Source organism: Diaphorina citri, unplaced genomic scaffold, assembly GCF_000475195.1.
Source record: "Diaphorina citri unplaced genomic scaffold, Diaci psyllid genome assembly version 1.1 scaffold1082, whole genome shotgun sequence".
NCBI lineage: Eukaryota > Metazoa > Arthropoda > Insecta > Hemiptera > Psyllidae > Diaphorina > Diaphorina citri.
This window is the reverse complement of record NW_007378511.1, coordinates 143,316-158,736: the sequence shown is the minus strand read 5'-3', so window position 1 is coordinate 158,736 and position 15,421 is coordinate 143,316.

Below are 15,421 nucleotides of genomic sequence, written 5' to 3'. Positions count from 1 at the left end.
TAATTCATTTGTATCAATCATTACCTATACGGACTACGAGTTTTTTTTTTTTTATTAAAATGTATTTTGCCGTTTCAGTTTTTTACACATTGAAGTTTTAATGTTTGTGAGCACATCTTTCATGCAAAATATCATGCAACAATCTTTTTTTTTTTTTAGAAAAAACCCATAATATCTAGTGTAAGTCCTCAAAGCGCGGGGCCCCCAAAAGCGCGGGGCCCGTGGCAGTCTGCCATTCTGCCTTATGGGTAATCCGGCCCTGTATGTACGTCATTTTTCAGCCACACTAAACAAGAATTGAGCTTTTTCACTCAATTATTTGAGAAATACTCTTCAGAATGTGCAATCATTACGCGAGAATTCAACGGATGGATTTTAGAGTCATTGTCCCTGAAGGTCATTTATAAATAGTTGCTATTTATTTTGTTTATTTATTTATTTTGTTTATTTATTTAAGTATAGTTATGTGATCTTTAATCCAAGATTGTGGACCCATCTCAAATCCATTGTTTGCTAAATTTAAAATCAGATTTTGCTGGACAATGTTAATTGGCGATTAGAGTGGTATTTTCGAGATGATACCATAAATTACGACGAATCTGGAAATTCTGGAATCCGGATACCTAACTGATTTTGTTACGAATTTAGCAAACATAACTTTTTCTCACACAAAAATAATTATTAATCTTACAAGGGCAAAAGAAAAAAAAAAATCGTACCTACTTCTTAAGACCCATCTGCGTCTTAAATGCAAACCAAGGAGACTGTACCTTGTTTACAAACCCCTTGAATTATTTTGAATTCAAGGATTGTGCTAAAGAATGCTTTGCTTGGAAATACCCGTAAAGCTCTTCTGACCCTTTGCTTGGAAATTTGTGGTAATTGTGAAATACCCGTACAGATTTTGGAGAGAAAGGAGAAGACGTAATAGAAGGAAAGAGGTCCTAAAGGGTAAACATAGCGGTGCTTATCATTATTAGTAGGCGTCCACAACGGAGAACCGACCATCGACCAAGAGAAAATAAACAAACCATGTTAACTAATAGACGCGTTTTCAAGGGAACTTTGACCATCACTTAGATCATAGTATATATAACTATATACCGACTACCAACTCTCGCAAAAAAGGAAGAAATTGAGTACCTCTCTTTCCAAGAGAACTGTGAAAATTTATATCCTCTTCATTCGAAAGCTCTAAATATAATAATTGAAAATGCTTCTGGCATTAACTTCGCCTAGTTACCTTGACCTCCCAAGAGCCCATTAGCCTAACATGAACCCATCCGCCCCGGGCGGGAATCGAACCCGCGGCCTAGCGCTTACAAGGCAGACGCACTACCAACTAAGCTAACTAGGCTGGCTCAAGGGAACTTTGACCATCGCTTAGATCATAGTTCCGACTACCAACCCTCGCAAAAAAGGAAGAAATTGAGCTTTAGTACCTCTCTTTCTAAGAGGACTGTGAAAATTTATCCTCTTCATTCGAAAGCTCTAAATATAATAATTGAAAATGCTTCTGGCATTAATGCTTCGTTAACTTCGCCTAGTTGCCTTGACCTCTCAAGAGCAGTTTTACAGTGACTTGTAGGCATTTTCACACGGAACTTACGACACCTATACAACTATACCTAAGGTGTATCTCCAGGTCGGAGAGTACCCTAGCAGTTTTATACAGTGACTTGTAGGCATTTTCACACGGAACCTACGACACCTATGCAGCTATACCTAGGTGTTTCTCCAGGTTGGAGAGAGGCACAAAAATTCAAATGGCAGCCAAGAAGAGACAGAAGGAAACCAGACAATCCTGAGGCTCCAGAGAGAAGGAAAAAAATGGTTTGAATCAACACGGGTCAAGTCTCCATAACACCCTCAGAACCTACATGCAATTTGTATTTTAACCTTAATGTCAACTAAACCAATATAGGTTTCCTCATTCCTCGACTCACGGCAACATCACACAACATCGGATTGATGGAATAAAATGTAGAGTAGAATAAATAAAAATCTGGTGTGAACTTCACACGATTTTCCTTACCCTATTAAATTGTGCTTAGCTGGCAGTCTTAGGTATGATTCTGGAAGTCTCCTCTCATGACTTTTTCGATATCTCTAAGCGTTTAATCAGTAGAGCTGAACTGCGACAAAAAGCGCCAAAATTCAGTCATAGTACAGCTAACTCCGTTACTCCAAAGTTATTTTGTTGAATATGCCTGTTACTTTACTTCCTAATATAAGATAAGGAAAGTAAAAAGTAGAGTACATAATCTCGTACCTATACTTATTGGATAAATAAAGTAAAGCACACTAAGAAAAGATAATTATATCACACTTCAGCCAAACTCGAGTGAAATGTCAACTCTGTGGTCTCTGTGATGTCACCACAGCCATTCATCATTCAACCCACGCATACCATGGTGTCACCAAGATTAGCTAATTCCTTTCACTAGAATTTCGCGAACATCATTGTGAGCAATTAAATTATTAATTTCATATACCAACCAGGCAGCATTGCTTTATAATAAAGAAATTAATAAGAATTCTTATAGGTAGTAGCATAAAAAACTTTGGGTGCGTTGACACCATAGCTACAATTGTTGATCACATTGTTGATATTTTATCATCTTTGAAAGATGAATTTCATGTCCATCCATTTCATCATCCGGCTAGAAAATTTTTTAGGGAACCATCTTCCATGTCAAGTCGGCGACGAAAAGGCGTGTGACGCATGGTCAGATATTCCTTATACATATTCCATTTGATAATAATATGATTTATAAAAGAAAGAAGAAGTTGACTGTTAAACCGCCGTTTTATTTCGTGGCCATGATGTTATTGGGTCTAACAGATTTAATAAATTATTTATGCTGCAAGAATGTGGATGTCCGTCATTTTATTGATTCTGAAATGTCACGACATTTTTATTTGACTTAATTAATATATGTAAATATTAATTAAGTTTCAATAGGATCCCGTCAGTGTTGACATTGTTAACAAGCACACAATGTCACTCGTTTACCAGACCCCTAAGAAAAAGTGTTTCTTCTATTTTTAGTTTCCCAGGAAAAGAAAGAATGATAAAGAGCTGGACAAGAATTCTAACACAGTGCCGACATTTTCTTTCTCTTTGGAAAGAATTCTAGGAGTTTTCTAATTCCTTTCACTAGAATTTCGCGAACATCATTGTGAGCAATTAAATTATTAATTTCATATACCAACCAGGCAGCATTGCTTTATATAATAAAGAAATTAATAAGAATTGTTATAGTAGTATAAAAAACTTTGGGTGCGTTGACACCATATCTACAATTATTGTTGCTCACAATGTTGATATTTTATCATCTTTGAAAGATGAATTTCATGTTCATCCATTTCATCATCCGGCTAGATTTTTTTTTAGGGAACCATCTTCCATGTCAAATCGGTGACGAAAAGGCGTGTGACGCATGGTCAGATGTTCCTTATATTCCATTTGATATGATTTATAAAAGAAAGAAAAAGTTGAGTGTTAAACCGTCATTTTATTTTGTGCCCATGAAAGATCTGTTAATACTTATTATCGGAATTTACGGGTCTATGGCGTAACATGTTCATCCCGTAGTTATGTCCCTCGTGAGATAAGCGTGATTAATGATAAACTGAGTGGTTATTGTAAGATGATGGTCCATAGAACACAATGAGCTAGGTTAAAATTAGAAATATGTCATAACAACTTACCACTGACCCCAAAAATATTTGTTCCCATTTGGGATCAGCGGGCGCAAATGAGTTAAATTATGGTGGATTTCGCCATTGACTTAATGCGAGATTTAACTAATGGGAGACTTTTTAATCATCAAAGAAGGATATTTTAATAGTCTAAAAAGGAGTTTTTAATGATCCAAAAAATAGTTTTTAGTGATCCAAAAAGGAGGAATTTTTAAAAACTCCTTTTTTAGCATTGGAAATTCTCCCATTAGTTAAATCTCTCATTAAGTCGTTGGTGAAATCCACCATTAGTGGTTTAGGTACTGTTTCTGAACCACTTTATAACTGCACGAATGCACGCGACAAAATAATGGCTCTTGATCAAGATAAAGATATCAATACATATATCAAGAATCAAGAAATAGGTAGTATTAGAAAAGTAGATTTGCATTTCAATTTCAAATCGATCATGTTATTCAATACTGTCCTATCTCGTCATCTGGTGTGATTGACTGATCGATCAAAACAAAGATTCACGCGATCAAGATCACAGAGTGCTCATAAGAGAGTTGTATTCGATTATAATCATGAAGTCCTTTTTGTATGTTTTCAGTCAAACATGGCTGAACCAATGATATTGAGATTTCGCAGTGTTTACGTCCAAAGCGGAATCTCATTGGTTCAACCGTGTTTAACTGAATAGTCAAGGAATTCTAGGGATTTGGGATTTAAGGAACGATCCTTGTGCGTCCAAGGCGTTTTCGTGATTGTGTCAAAGGCTAAACAAAAAAAAAAGTCGAGCGGAGAACATAGCATATTGACTGCAAAGGCATAGAGCATCGATCAGGTAGAGGGAAGTGACAATAGAGGGAAGGGATGACTTCAAACCGCTTAGAACTGAGGGCAAAAAGCTCTATAATTATGCTCTTTGCTCTCGCTCCACTCTGACTTTAGGCTAAGCTAAGGCATTTATGGCTTACCTTATTTTATAATTGACTAGGGTTCTTTGTGGGGGATTATTATTTACATGACACCGACAAGGTAAGCCATTATCTAATTTGGGCGTCTAATATGAATCTAATTAATAATAAGGCATTTATTTCTCTCTGCTTCTTATTCTTAATCCAAACGGTCAACAGTGATTGTTTGCGCATGTATTGTGGTGGTTCTGTTATAACTTATAAGTGTTATAGCTTCATTTATGGTGAGATATAATAATTAATCAAAGCAATTTATGTGTAATTTATGATGTTCGTTAGTTTGGTGTCCATAAAAGCTCACACAATATTAACACCTGCATCCTGGATGAATCATACATAAACCACAGGTATATATTGTCTATTGTCACCCATGATTAGAGCAATAAACAATGTAATTGATCATTTAGTGTCAAAAAAAAAAAAAAAACTAAGAACGTCAAAAGAAAAGCTCCTGGTGAGAAATTGTGTAAAATTTATGGAATTTCCTTCTTCTTGGTGAATGAGGCAAAATTTCTGCTAGCAAACAAGAATAAGGTACCTACGGACCTACTCCTCTATGAAGTTGTAAACGGTGAGAAGAGAAGTGATACCTATTAATTTATATATACCTAGGTACATACTTAGGTACATAGCTTGTGTAATAAAGTTTAAAAATCGGACCGAAAACAATCCTTTCCCATACAATTTTTATACTTTACTTTATATCCCTTTAGGAGGATGAGAAAAGCAACGATCCGATTTTGTGAAGAAAAACCATGATTTGTGTCTGGCCATTAGGTATCATTAGGCAATTAATAAAATTATATGTGAATATACCTGGGGTGGTTCAGGTGGCTATTAATAAATTCGATAAGAAACGCCTCCCCCTCTCTCGATATGTGTCTATTTTGAGCGAGAGATTCAAATCTCGTTATTTTCTACGTAGCAGGATAGATAGGTTAACGTAGAACTCAGTGTTACTCTGTTACTCCGCTCCGCGAAAAGTCTTAAAAAAAATAATAATAAAAGTTTGATAGAGGAAAATATAACTGCCTCCACACGTGATCCTACACCCCGGGCGGGAATCGAACCCGCGGCCTAGCGCTTACAAGGCAGACGCACTACCAACTAAGCTAACTAGGCTGGCTCAGTCTCATGGAAATTGCCAGCTTAACCCCATACACAAAAAGCCCGATCTGAGGCTTCTACGTCTAGCCCCTACATCTAACACCTTTCCAATCTCACTTGTTGTTGCCTCATCCAGTTGTGTCTTGGTCTTCCTCTTCCTGTCCTTTGTTGTTGGGTGACATTCATGTTCATTAGCCTGTACTACCATGTGGTCTTCTGGTCTTCGCTTAATGTGTCCATACCATCGGAGCTGTTTTTCTTCCATCTTCTTTGAAATAATTGTTACCCCCATGCTACCTCTGATATATTTGCTTTCTTTTAATCTTTCAATGGGACCGAAAAATCCTTCGTCAGGAAAGTACTTGAACCTACCCTACCTATTGTTCAATAAACAAAGGTCCAATTAAATATCACAAAGTCCTAGTGTCCTATTATTTCAAGGCACGTTCTTTTACAATAGAACAGTTGCGCTTACTTGGGTGATGTTTCAAAGTCATAGAGCAGGAAATATGAGGACCAACGGAATTTTTCTTTTCCTTCTACGACTTCTAGATACCGAGATAAATCGATTTAAAAAATACCGGTAAATCGTAAACTTTGACGTCACGGCATACGCTCCCATAGGCGATGACGTATGACGTCATAATTCATGACTACCGCTTCGTTTGTTTGTGCGTAAGCGTTTCTGCGCATTTTGACGTGAAATCTGACGTCACAACTCTTTGAACTTTTTCATTAGAACGGCAATTAAAAATGAATTTTCGACCTTTTGAAGTTAGGTACTTTTTCGGAGTTTTGACCTCAGATTTGGATTTTTCACTTTTATTAATAATATTTTCCCAATTGCAACTCCTCCATTTACATCCATAATCCATACCTACTCGGAAAAGGAAAAGTTTGGGCAGGAAATTTCTGCCCCGGCCGGGATTTGAACCCAAAACCCCCGGGTTGAGAGTCTGTTACTTTGACGTGAAATCTGACGTCACAACTCTTTGAACTTTTTCATTAGAACGGCAATTAAAAATTGAATTTTCGACCTTTTAAAGTTGCTTTTTCCGAGTTTTGAACTCAGATTTGGATTTTTCACAACTTTTTACGTAGGAATCGAACTTTTATTAATATCCCGCTTCGTTTGTTTGTGCGCAAGCGTTTCTGCGCAGTTTGACGTGAAATCTGACGTCACAACTCTTTGAACTTTTTCATTAGAACGCAATTAAAAATTGAATTTTCGACCTTTTAAAGTTACTTTTTCGGAGTTTTGACCTCAGATTTGGATTTTTCACTACTTTTTACGTAGAAATTGACCATTTATTAATAATTTTTACCCATTTGCAACTCCTCCATTTATGATTTTATGGCACCATAGCTGAAGTCTGAACCTGCCCCATCTGTACCTATTTCGGGATCTAAAATTCCTTAGCAGAGGTTGGAAATTCTCCTGTGATTCCTTTGAACATTTCCTCGAAAGTATGGTTGAAAAGTTTTCCTACGATTTTTGGGAAGGGAACCTCAGAGATGACTTCAACGACATATTCCGCACCGCTATTCTTTGTCAACATTTAATATAATTAGTAGCTATTGTTAATTTGTAAGTTGGATTAAGAGGGGTAAGTAAGACAGATATATCCCGTTTCAAATTGAAGGGCTTGAACTTTTCAACGCTCTACCCTTGCTTGATCGGTTTAGTATAAAGCCTTGTTCCCACGGCGCGTGGCGCGGCGAGTCTCGTCCGTAGTTCGACGAGCCACGCGTCGTGGGAATAGTAGAATCCTACACTACATCACGCGACGCGACGGCGCGCCGCGCGCTGACGAAAATCCAATCCATCAACACTTTTATTACCTAAATGGATTCCTGTCTCCGTACGAATCAAAGGCATCAAATAAAGAAAATTCCTTTGATTGAATAACCCATTGAAGTTATTTAAATAATGTAGATCAACTCATGGATAACTGCACGAATGCACGCGACAAAATAATGGCTCTTGATCAAGATAAAGATATCAAGATAAAGATTCTTCCAATACATATCAAGAATCAAGAAATAGTATTAGAAAAGTAGATTAGCATTTCAATTTCAAATCGATCATGTTATTCAATACTGTCCTATCTCGTCATCCGGTGTGATTGACTGATCGATCAAAACAAAGATTCACGCGATCAAGATTGCAGAGCGCTCATAAGAGAGTTGTATTCGATTATAATTATGAAGTCCTTTTTGTGTTTTCAGTCAAACATGGCTGAACCAATGATATTGTGAGATTTCGCAGTGTTTACGTCCAAAGCGGAATCTCATTGGTTCAGTCATGTTTAACTGAATTGAATTTCACGTGATCGAATACAACTCATTTTGTCTAGCCGCTTCCCGACTCAAACCGATCAAAACGAATACTCATGCGATGCTTGAAGATCGCAGATCGCTCATAACGACATAACGTCCTGTCTAGCCGCTTTCCGACGCAATCTTTGAAGATATTTAGTCATCCAAAGCGACTAGGGATTTCGGGACGATAAGACCTTAGCAGCTACAGTTCCCTCTGTTAAACCTCCGTAGGTCAGCAGTGACATTTTGGAAATTATTTACGTGAAACGAGGCTGGCTTGGTGCGGTTTTACTGAATTTTTTGATGAAAAAGTGAGGTTACTGTTTCAGAATTTCCGAAAGTTTACCGAAAAACCCGCGCTCTCAAACATGTGAAGTATTTCAATCTTCGGTGCCAATGTCACAGACTGGATGGTCTGCATTGGTCATAAGTTGGTATAGCTATAGATGGCATTGTTTGCATATTTTGATCATGTAGGTATAATGTTCCAATTGTTTGCATATTTTGATCATGTAGGTATAATGTTCCAATTGTTTGCATATTTTGAACAGGTATAATGTTCCAATGGTTTTCAAATGTCATGTTTACAGAAACTTGAACGATGGCTTTGACAGATGGTAGAAAAAGTGCAGGTATGAAAGTGAAAAAAGAGATCTTTAAGGTAAATACACAAGTGAAATATTGAAATGTTCGTCTTAAGGTCTGTTTGACGTATACAAAGATTGTAAAGGCGATTAACTGTGCACCTAATGCATTGGCACCTCTCCAAAGGGTAATTTTTCAGGTTGTTCTAGAAAAGGTTGACAAAAAGTTGAAGAAAAACACCAAAGTAAACGATTGTACCAAAGAGGTGTCAGGTGGTCGGGGGGGCCAACAGTCCAACTGAGGACCAAAATAAGATCTACGCAAGGTTGTCTTAAGGTCTTTGCATTTGGTACGGGCGTTTGACCCTGCGAATCTTGGCAAGGAAAAATAAAAAAAAAGAAGAAGTTTTACTCGATTGCAAGTTGAGCTTGTTTACAATCAGCAAAGACGGCGAAGATTGTTTACAAACAGTCAATGATTGCATACCAGACTTAGGAACTTAGAGGACATTTAGAAAGGCCAACTTACGAGTGTTGCGTCTTGCGGCATTTGTTAAAAGTTGTAGAAGAATTAGCTAACTGATGTTTCGAATGGACGCCTTTTTTTCCGGTTAGGCGCTTTATCTAACGCCAATTTCTTTGAATGGTTCCTAGGGAAAGCAATAGTTGAATCGTTAAGGGTAAATTATTTGGCCATGGGTAAATAATTCAAGGGGTCTGGCAAATAAATAATAATAATAAATAGTAATAGTGCTTATTTATACTGCTCGCATAGGACTGAAAAGTCCCTTAACTCCAGCAGTAGGCTACTACTATTATTGTGGTCAAATTCTCATATTAGATTGAGGATAAAATTCCATACAATTTACTATTTTCAACATTTTTCATAGACTCGATATGAACATTGTGGAAAAGAGACAGAAAAAACCGACCACAACCCAAAAGGAAAGTTACATTTCTCTCTCCCACTTCCAAAGTATTCCAAACACAGTACACCCAAGGTCATCCATTATCCACCCACACTCCCTCAGGATCATAATCCTTGGTCACGTGATCCTCAAATCCCCAATCACAAGATTAATGAGACTAATCAAAAGGATTTCAAAGGTTCCCGAGGGAATAGAGATTCTCAGGAGGAAAGGTCCAATCATTGCACCTTGAGGGACTGCTGCGTTTGATGACTTCTGGTCGGAAGGTGTATTATGTAGTGATTAATATGTGTATATAATGCGGTGAGTTCGCGAGCGCGCCAGTTATACATACGTTAGACACAACCATGGTGCCAGCACAGTACTTGGTAAGTTCGAAAAAAATATTTAATCATTGTTGATTTTTTTTATTTTTTATTATTATTATTATTATTTTTTTTTTTTAACGTTTAGGTTCAACATTTTTACTGAAAAGGTCAAGGGTGATTTTTCAATCTAATGCCCTCTTAACAAACCAATTAAAAGATTAAGATCTTTTTGTTCTTCTTTTAAAAATTCAATGGAGTTAATTTTCAAATTGTTTGTTTGCATGATTTTTTTTATTTATTTGTTGTTTGAGGAGATTTAGGTATTTAAACGAATTAATTATTTTAGGTTAATCTTAAATTTTTCATGGGTAGCTCATGAGCAGAATTTTTGTCTTCCAGCGATTTCTTTTGTTTGCTTTTACGTCTTCATTTCTTCTTTAACTAGGTATTTATGTTGAATTTAAATTAAAATATCTCGTGTTTACAACTGGGTGCTCTTTTAAAAATTATTTTAAAAGCAATTCATTCACAATGTCTAGGACAGTCTAGGTTTTCTTCACATTCTTCATATTCATAGAATTTACAATTTAGTGTCAAAAATTTAGATTATCTGTTAGGGTGAAGCATCCCGGCCGTTTCGTTGATTTTTCGCCCCAAGCCCTTGACTGAACTAATAGAATAATAGAAAAGGTGAACTAATAGTTCACCTGTTCAAATAAACATCATAATTATTTGGTGGTAGTTGAAAGTTCAGAGGTTATTCGAAACCTTTAGTGTGTCCACAATAAAGCAATACTGTCCAGTTACTCTCCGACCTAAGTCGGCCAGTTACTCTCCGACCTATGTCTCTCAGACAAGACGGTCCGAAGACTAAAGTCGAAAGCTTTTTCCGCCATAGACCTACATAGTTCGGAGATGGTCTAAGCGGTGAGTTAGTCGGATAAAGGTCTTGCGGGTCATTTTGGGATGGTCTTCTTCCCAGCCGTATATTGTCTGGTTGGACATTATGTAATGTCAGTTCAGATCTAGCTTCTGTGTTTACTGGATAGCGAGGGTTTTAAAATTAGATGGGACGAATCTGTGTCTATGTTAATACCTATGATTCTGAACACTAATATCTAAGTATGTATAATACTATGTACCTACTCGTATTCTATGGACTATGAATGAACACCCCAACAACAATCCCATTTCTATAGTTGGATCTGGCTGAAGGTCGTTACATTTCACTGGAGGTGTTGATGATAAATTATTTATTATAAATTATTTATTGGAGGTGTGATGACCCGTCCGGTCAAGGAGCGGAGGTGAAAAGTTGACTTTATTAGCGGTACACAGGAAATGGAATTCAAATCATTTTACATAACCATTTTGTTCAACTCCAACTGTGCCTGACTACAGAACCTGGAAAGCTCTCTGATACCTAAAACCCCGAGGTAAAATATCTCAAAGGCTCACAGAGAAACAAAATACTGGGAAAGTTCCTTGTGTGGGAAACTTAAAAGAAAGCCAACAAAAGTGATAAAGTTTGCTTTGAACAGACTACATATTTGGTCAAAGTGATTGGTAGATATATCTTGACATAAAGTAGATAATAACCAGTGGTGTAGTTGCACGAAGGGCAATATTTTGTAATGAATTCCCTTCAAACAGAATGCTATCATGCAGGTTCTTGTAGAATGCTTCATTCTCCTACAAGTATCATCAGGGTACCTTATAAGTATCAGGGTACATATATGGGGAAAAAACCCCGAGGTAAAATATCTCAAAGGCTCACAGAGAAAGAAAATACTGGGAAAGTTCCTTGTGTGGGGAACTTCTTTCAGGAAAACCCTTAAAAGAAAGTCAACAAAAGTGATAAAGTTTGCTTTGAACAGACTACATTTTTGATCAAAGTGATTGGTAGATAGTAGATATATCTTGACATAAAGTAGATAATAACCAGTGGCGTAGTTGCACGAAGGGCAAGATTTTGTAATGAATTCCCTTCAAACAGAATGCTATCATGCAGGTTCTTGGAGATTGCTCCATTCTCCTACAAAAGTATCAGGGTACCTTATAAGTATATCAGGGTACGTATATATGGGGAAAATATCTCATATTTTCCATTATTTCAAGGCGAATCACTTGATCCGTATAAAAAATAACAGAGTAACTATTACATTTTATGTACATTGGATTTCAAGGCGAATCACTTGATTCTAATAGAAAATAACAGAGTAATTACATTGGGAGTAGTATTTATAGGGTGAAATAATTATAGTTAAGCAAGAGATCAATCGATTTTCCTTCCCTTGGGGGATTCTTGTCTTAGAAGGAAACTGGAGTACTCACACCTGGCTCTCAGAAGGGCGTGGGTTCCACAATATTCCTAACAAGACCAAGGCGTGGAATTTTGAATTTGTTTGAGAATTTGACATCAAACTTCAGTGGTTCGCTGTAGATCCGAAACCTATCTCTCTAGAATCTTATTACTGTTATTTATCACCTTTGTTTGAAAATAACGTCGACAATACTAGAACACGAGTAATTAGGTAGAATTCTAATGTGCCAGAAGTAGGTGTTAGTGAATTGAGCACAAAAGATCAACATTGTCTTGTTTTTTGTCCTTAATTTGCCTCTGATATCATTTAAATTCTATTTATAATAAATCGAACACTAAAAACCACAATAAGAAAATGTGTACGAGTATTAATACTATATCAAGATTTAAAACAATTGGACGGTATGGTGTTCATGACACATCCACTATAGTGACTTAGATCACTAGAATCCTACTTAACCCAGGTCCATAGTTCTAGAGGAACTTGAAAGTGAGTGTGGGTTTTATACGTATATTCTAATTCATATGCTCAAGATCAAGATACACATTAACATCCGCATCATTAACAATACATTAGTCATTTTGGATAATTAAAGATATTAGGTAGGATATTAAAGATATCAGTCGTTTAGTATCTAATGCGGCCTCTATCTCATGTAACTGAAGCTGCATTATAGGAAATAGGAATTACAAATTAAATAGGAAATACGAATTGAATTAGCCTTTAGGTGATGCTTCTTCAAAGGCAATTCGTATATCTTTCGTCAAGTGTCCAAAACAATTGACAATCAACCAAATACAGATTTTCCACGATTATTAACTTAAAGATTCATTAATGAACCAATAGTGACTATAAAATAGGCTCACGGTCCGTCTGTCGGAGAGTGAGGGGCCTTTGGCTTTGGCAGTTTATTGGCCTTTGGCAGTTTATTCCCCTTTGGCTTTGGCAGTTTATTCCCCTTGGCTTTGGCAGTTTATAGGTTTATGTAATAAAATATGTAGAACTATAGCAGATTTCCTATCTGATTTTGGTTGAAACGCCTCGTACCTTCATAGTAGGTACTTTTAAGTTGAGTACTTTATCTCTAATCTTAAAGCTTACTTTATTCCACCATTTAATCTGTCGATGTCACTTAGAAATCGACTTTCGGAACAGAAGACAGTTTGGGAACAGTTATGTACATATGTAAGCTCCCCCGCATTGATCTTTACATGTGTAATGTCAGTGTTGACGATATTGGTTTGATGAAAATGCTTGTAGCATTGAACCATTTATTCTAGTAAACATAGTCAAGTACCTATAAACAATTCAATGCCAACGCGGGAGAACTTGTCCTGTCCATTTGTAAAAAAACTAGAGTTAACTTTGTTTGATTTATGAGTTTTGAGATAAAAAAATACATCATAAAGTGTATTAACATCAAGGTAGGTTATTACGCTATTACATTCTCCATCTGATTCTATAGGTTCTACAGATCTACATCAAAACTAGATCTCACGTCAGATTCAAAAATTCCATTAAGGAATTTCACAACAGAGAAGAACTTGTCCTGTCCATTTGTAAAAAAAAAAAAAAACTAGAGTTAACTTTTTTTGATTTATGAGATAAAAAAAAAAAACATAAACACATCATAAAGTGTAACATCAAGGTAGGCTATTACATTCTCCATCTGATTCTACATATAGGTTCTACAGATCTACATCAAAACTAGATCTCACGTCAGATTCAAAAATTCCATGAAGGAATTTCACAACAGAGGTCAAGATCAGAGCTCATTTGTGTGAGAAAATGTGAAAAAAATCCCGCAAAAACCAGTTTTTTTGGTTTTTTGGCTTTATGGTTTTCTGCATAACATTTTGCACCACCATTTTCGTGATCCTGGTAAAAAGACCTTTAATTTGATATATAGGTCGACCAGGTTTGGATAAGTCCTTGTCTTGTGGGAAAGAAGGTCGGGGCGGGGAGGAGGAAAACAAAACATTACAGGGATTCAAAAAGCTATAGAAAGTTGAGAGGAACGAAATTTCCAAAACATCTTCAGAAGTAACTTTAATTAGAAATGAAATGTCGTTGCAGAGTTTAAATCGATCCAATTCGTCAGCTAATCCGTCAGCCTGTCTTCATAAAAATCGATATTGTATATTATATTTTCATGTACAGAAATCGATATTGATATATGTAGGTTGCCTTTTATAGGCCAATCTCTTGGGGTCTCCTGGTATAAAACCTAAACACCTAAACCCAATGATGTAGTTAAAACGAACGTAGCTATAGGTACGGAATACACCCATGATGTCTCTTCGAGGACGAAGAAAAAAAAAAAAAAAAAAAAAGAAGAAGTTTTATTCGATTGCAAGTTGAGATTGTTTACAATCAGCAAAGACGGCCAAGATTGTTTAAAAACAGTCAATGATTGCATTCCAGACTTAGGAACTTAGAGGACATTTAGAAAGGCCAACTTACGAGTGTTGCGTCTTGCGGCATTTGTTAAAAGATGTAGAAGAATTAGCTAACTGATGTTTCCAATGGACGCCATTTTTTTTTTTCCGGTTAGGCGCTTTATCTAACGCCAATTTCTTTGAATGGTTCCTAGGGAAAGCAATAGTAATTGAATTGTTAAGGGTAAATTATTTGGCCTTAAGGGTAAATAATTCAAGGGGTGTGGCAAATAAATAATAATGGTGCTATTTATACTGCTCGCATAGGACTAAAAAGTCCCTTTACTCCAGCAGTAGGCTACTACCATCATTGTGGTCAAATTCTCAAATTAGATTGAGGATAAAATTCTCAAATTAGATTGTGGTCAAATTCTCAAATTAGATTGAGGATAAAATTCTCAAATTAGATTGAGGATAAAATTCCATACAAATTTTCAACATTTTTCATAGACTCGATATGAACATTGTGGAAAAGAGACAGAAAAAACCGACCACAACCCAAAAGGAAAGTTACATTTCTCTCTCCCACTTCCAAAGTATTCCAAACACAGTACACCCAAGGTCATCCATTATCCACCCACACTCCCTTAGGATCATAATCCTTGGTCACGTGATCCTCAAATCCCCAATCACAAGATTAATGAGACTAATCAAAAGGATTTCAAAGGTTCCCGAGGGAATAGAAAGTATTCCAAACACAGTACACCCAAGGTCATCCATTATCCACCCACACTCCCTTAGGATC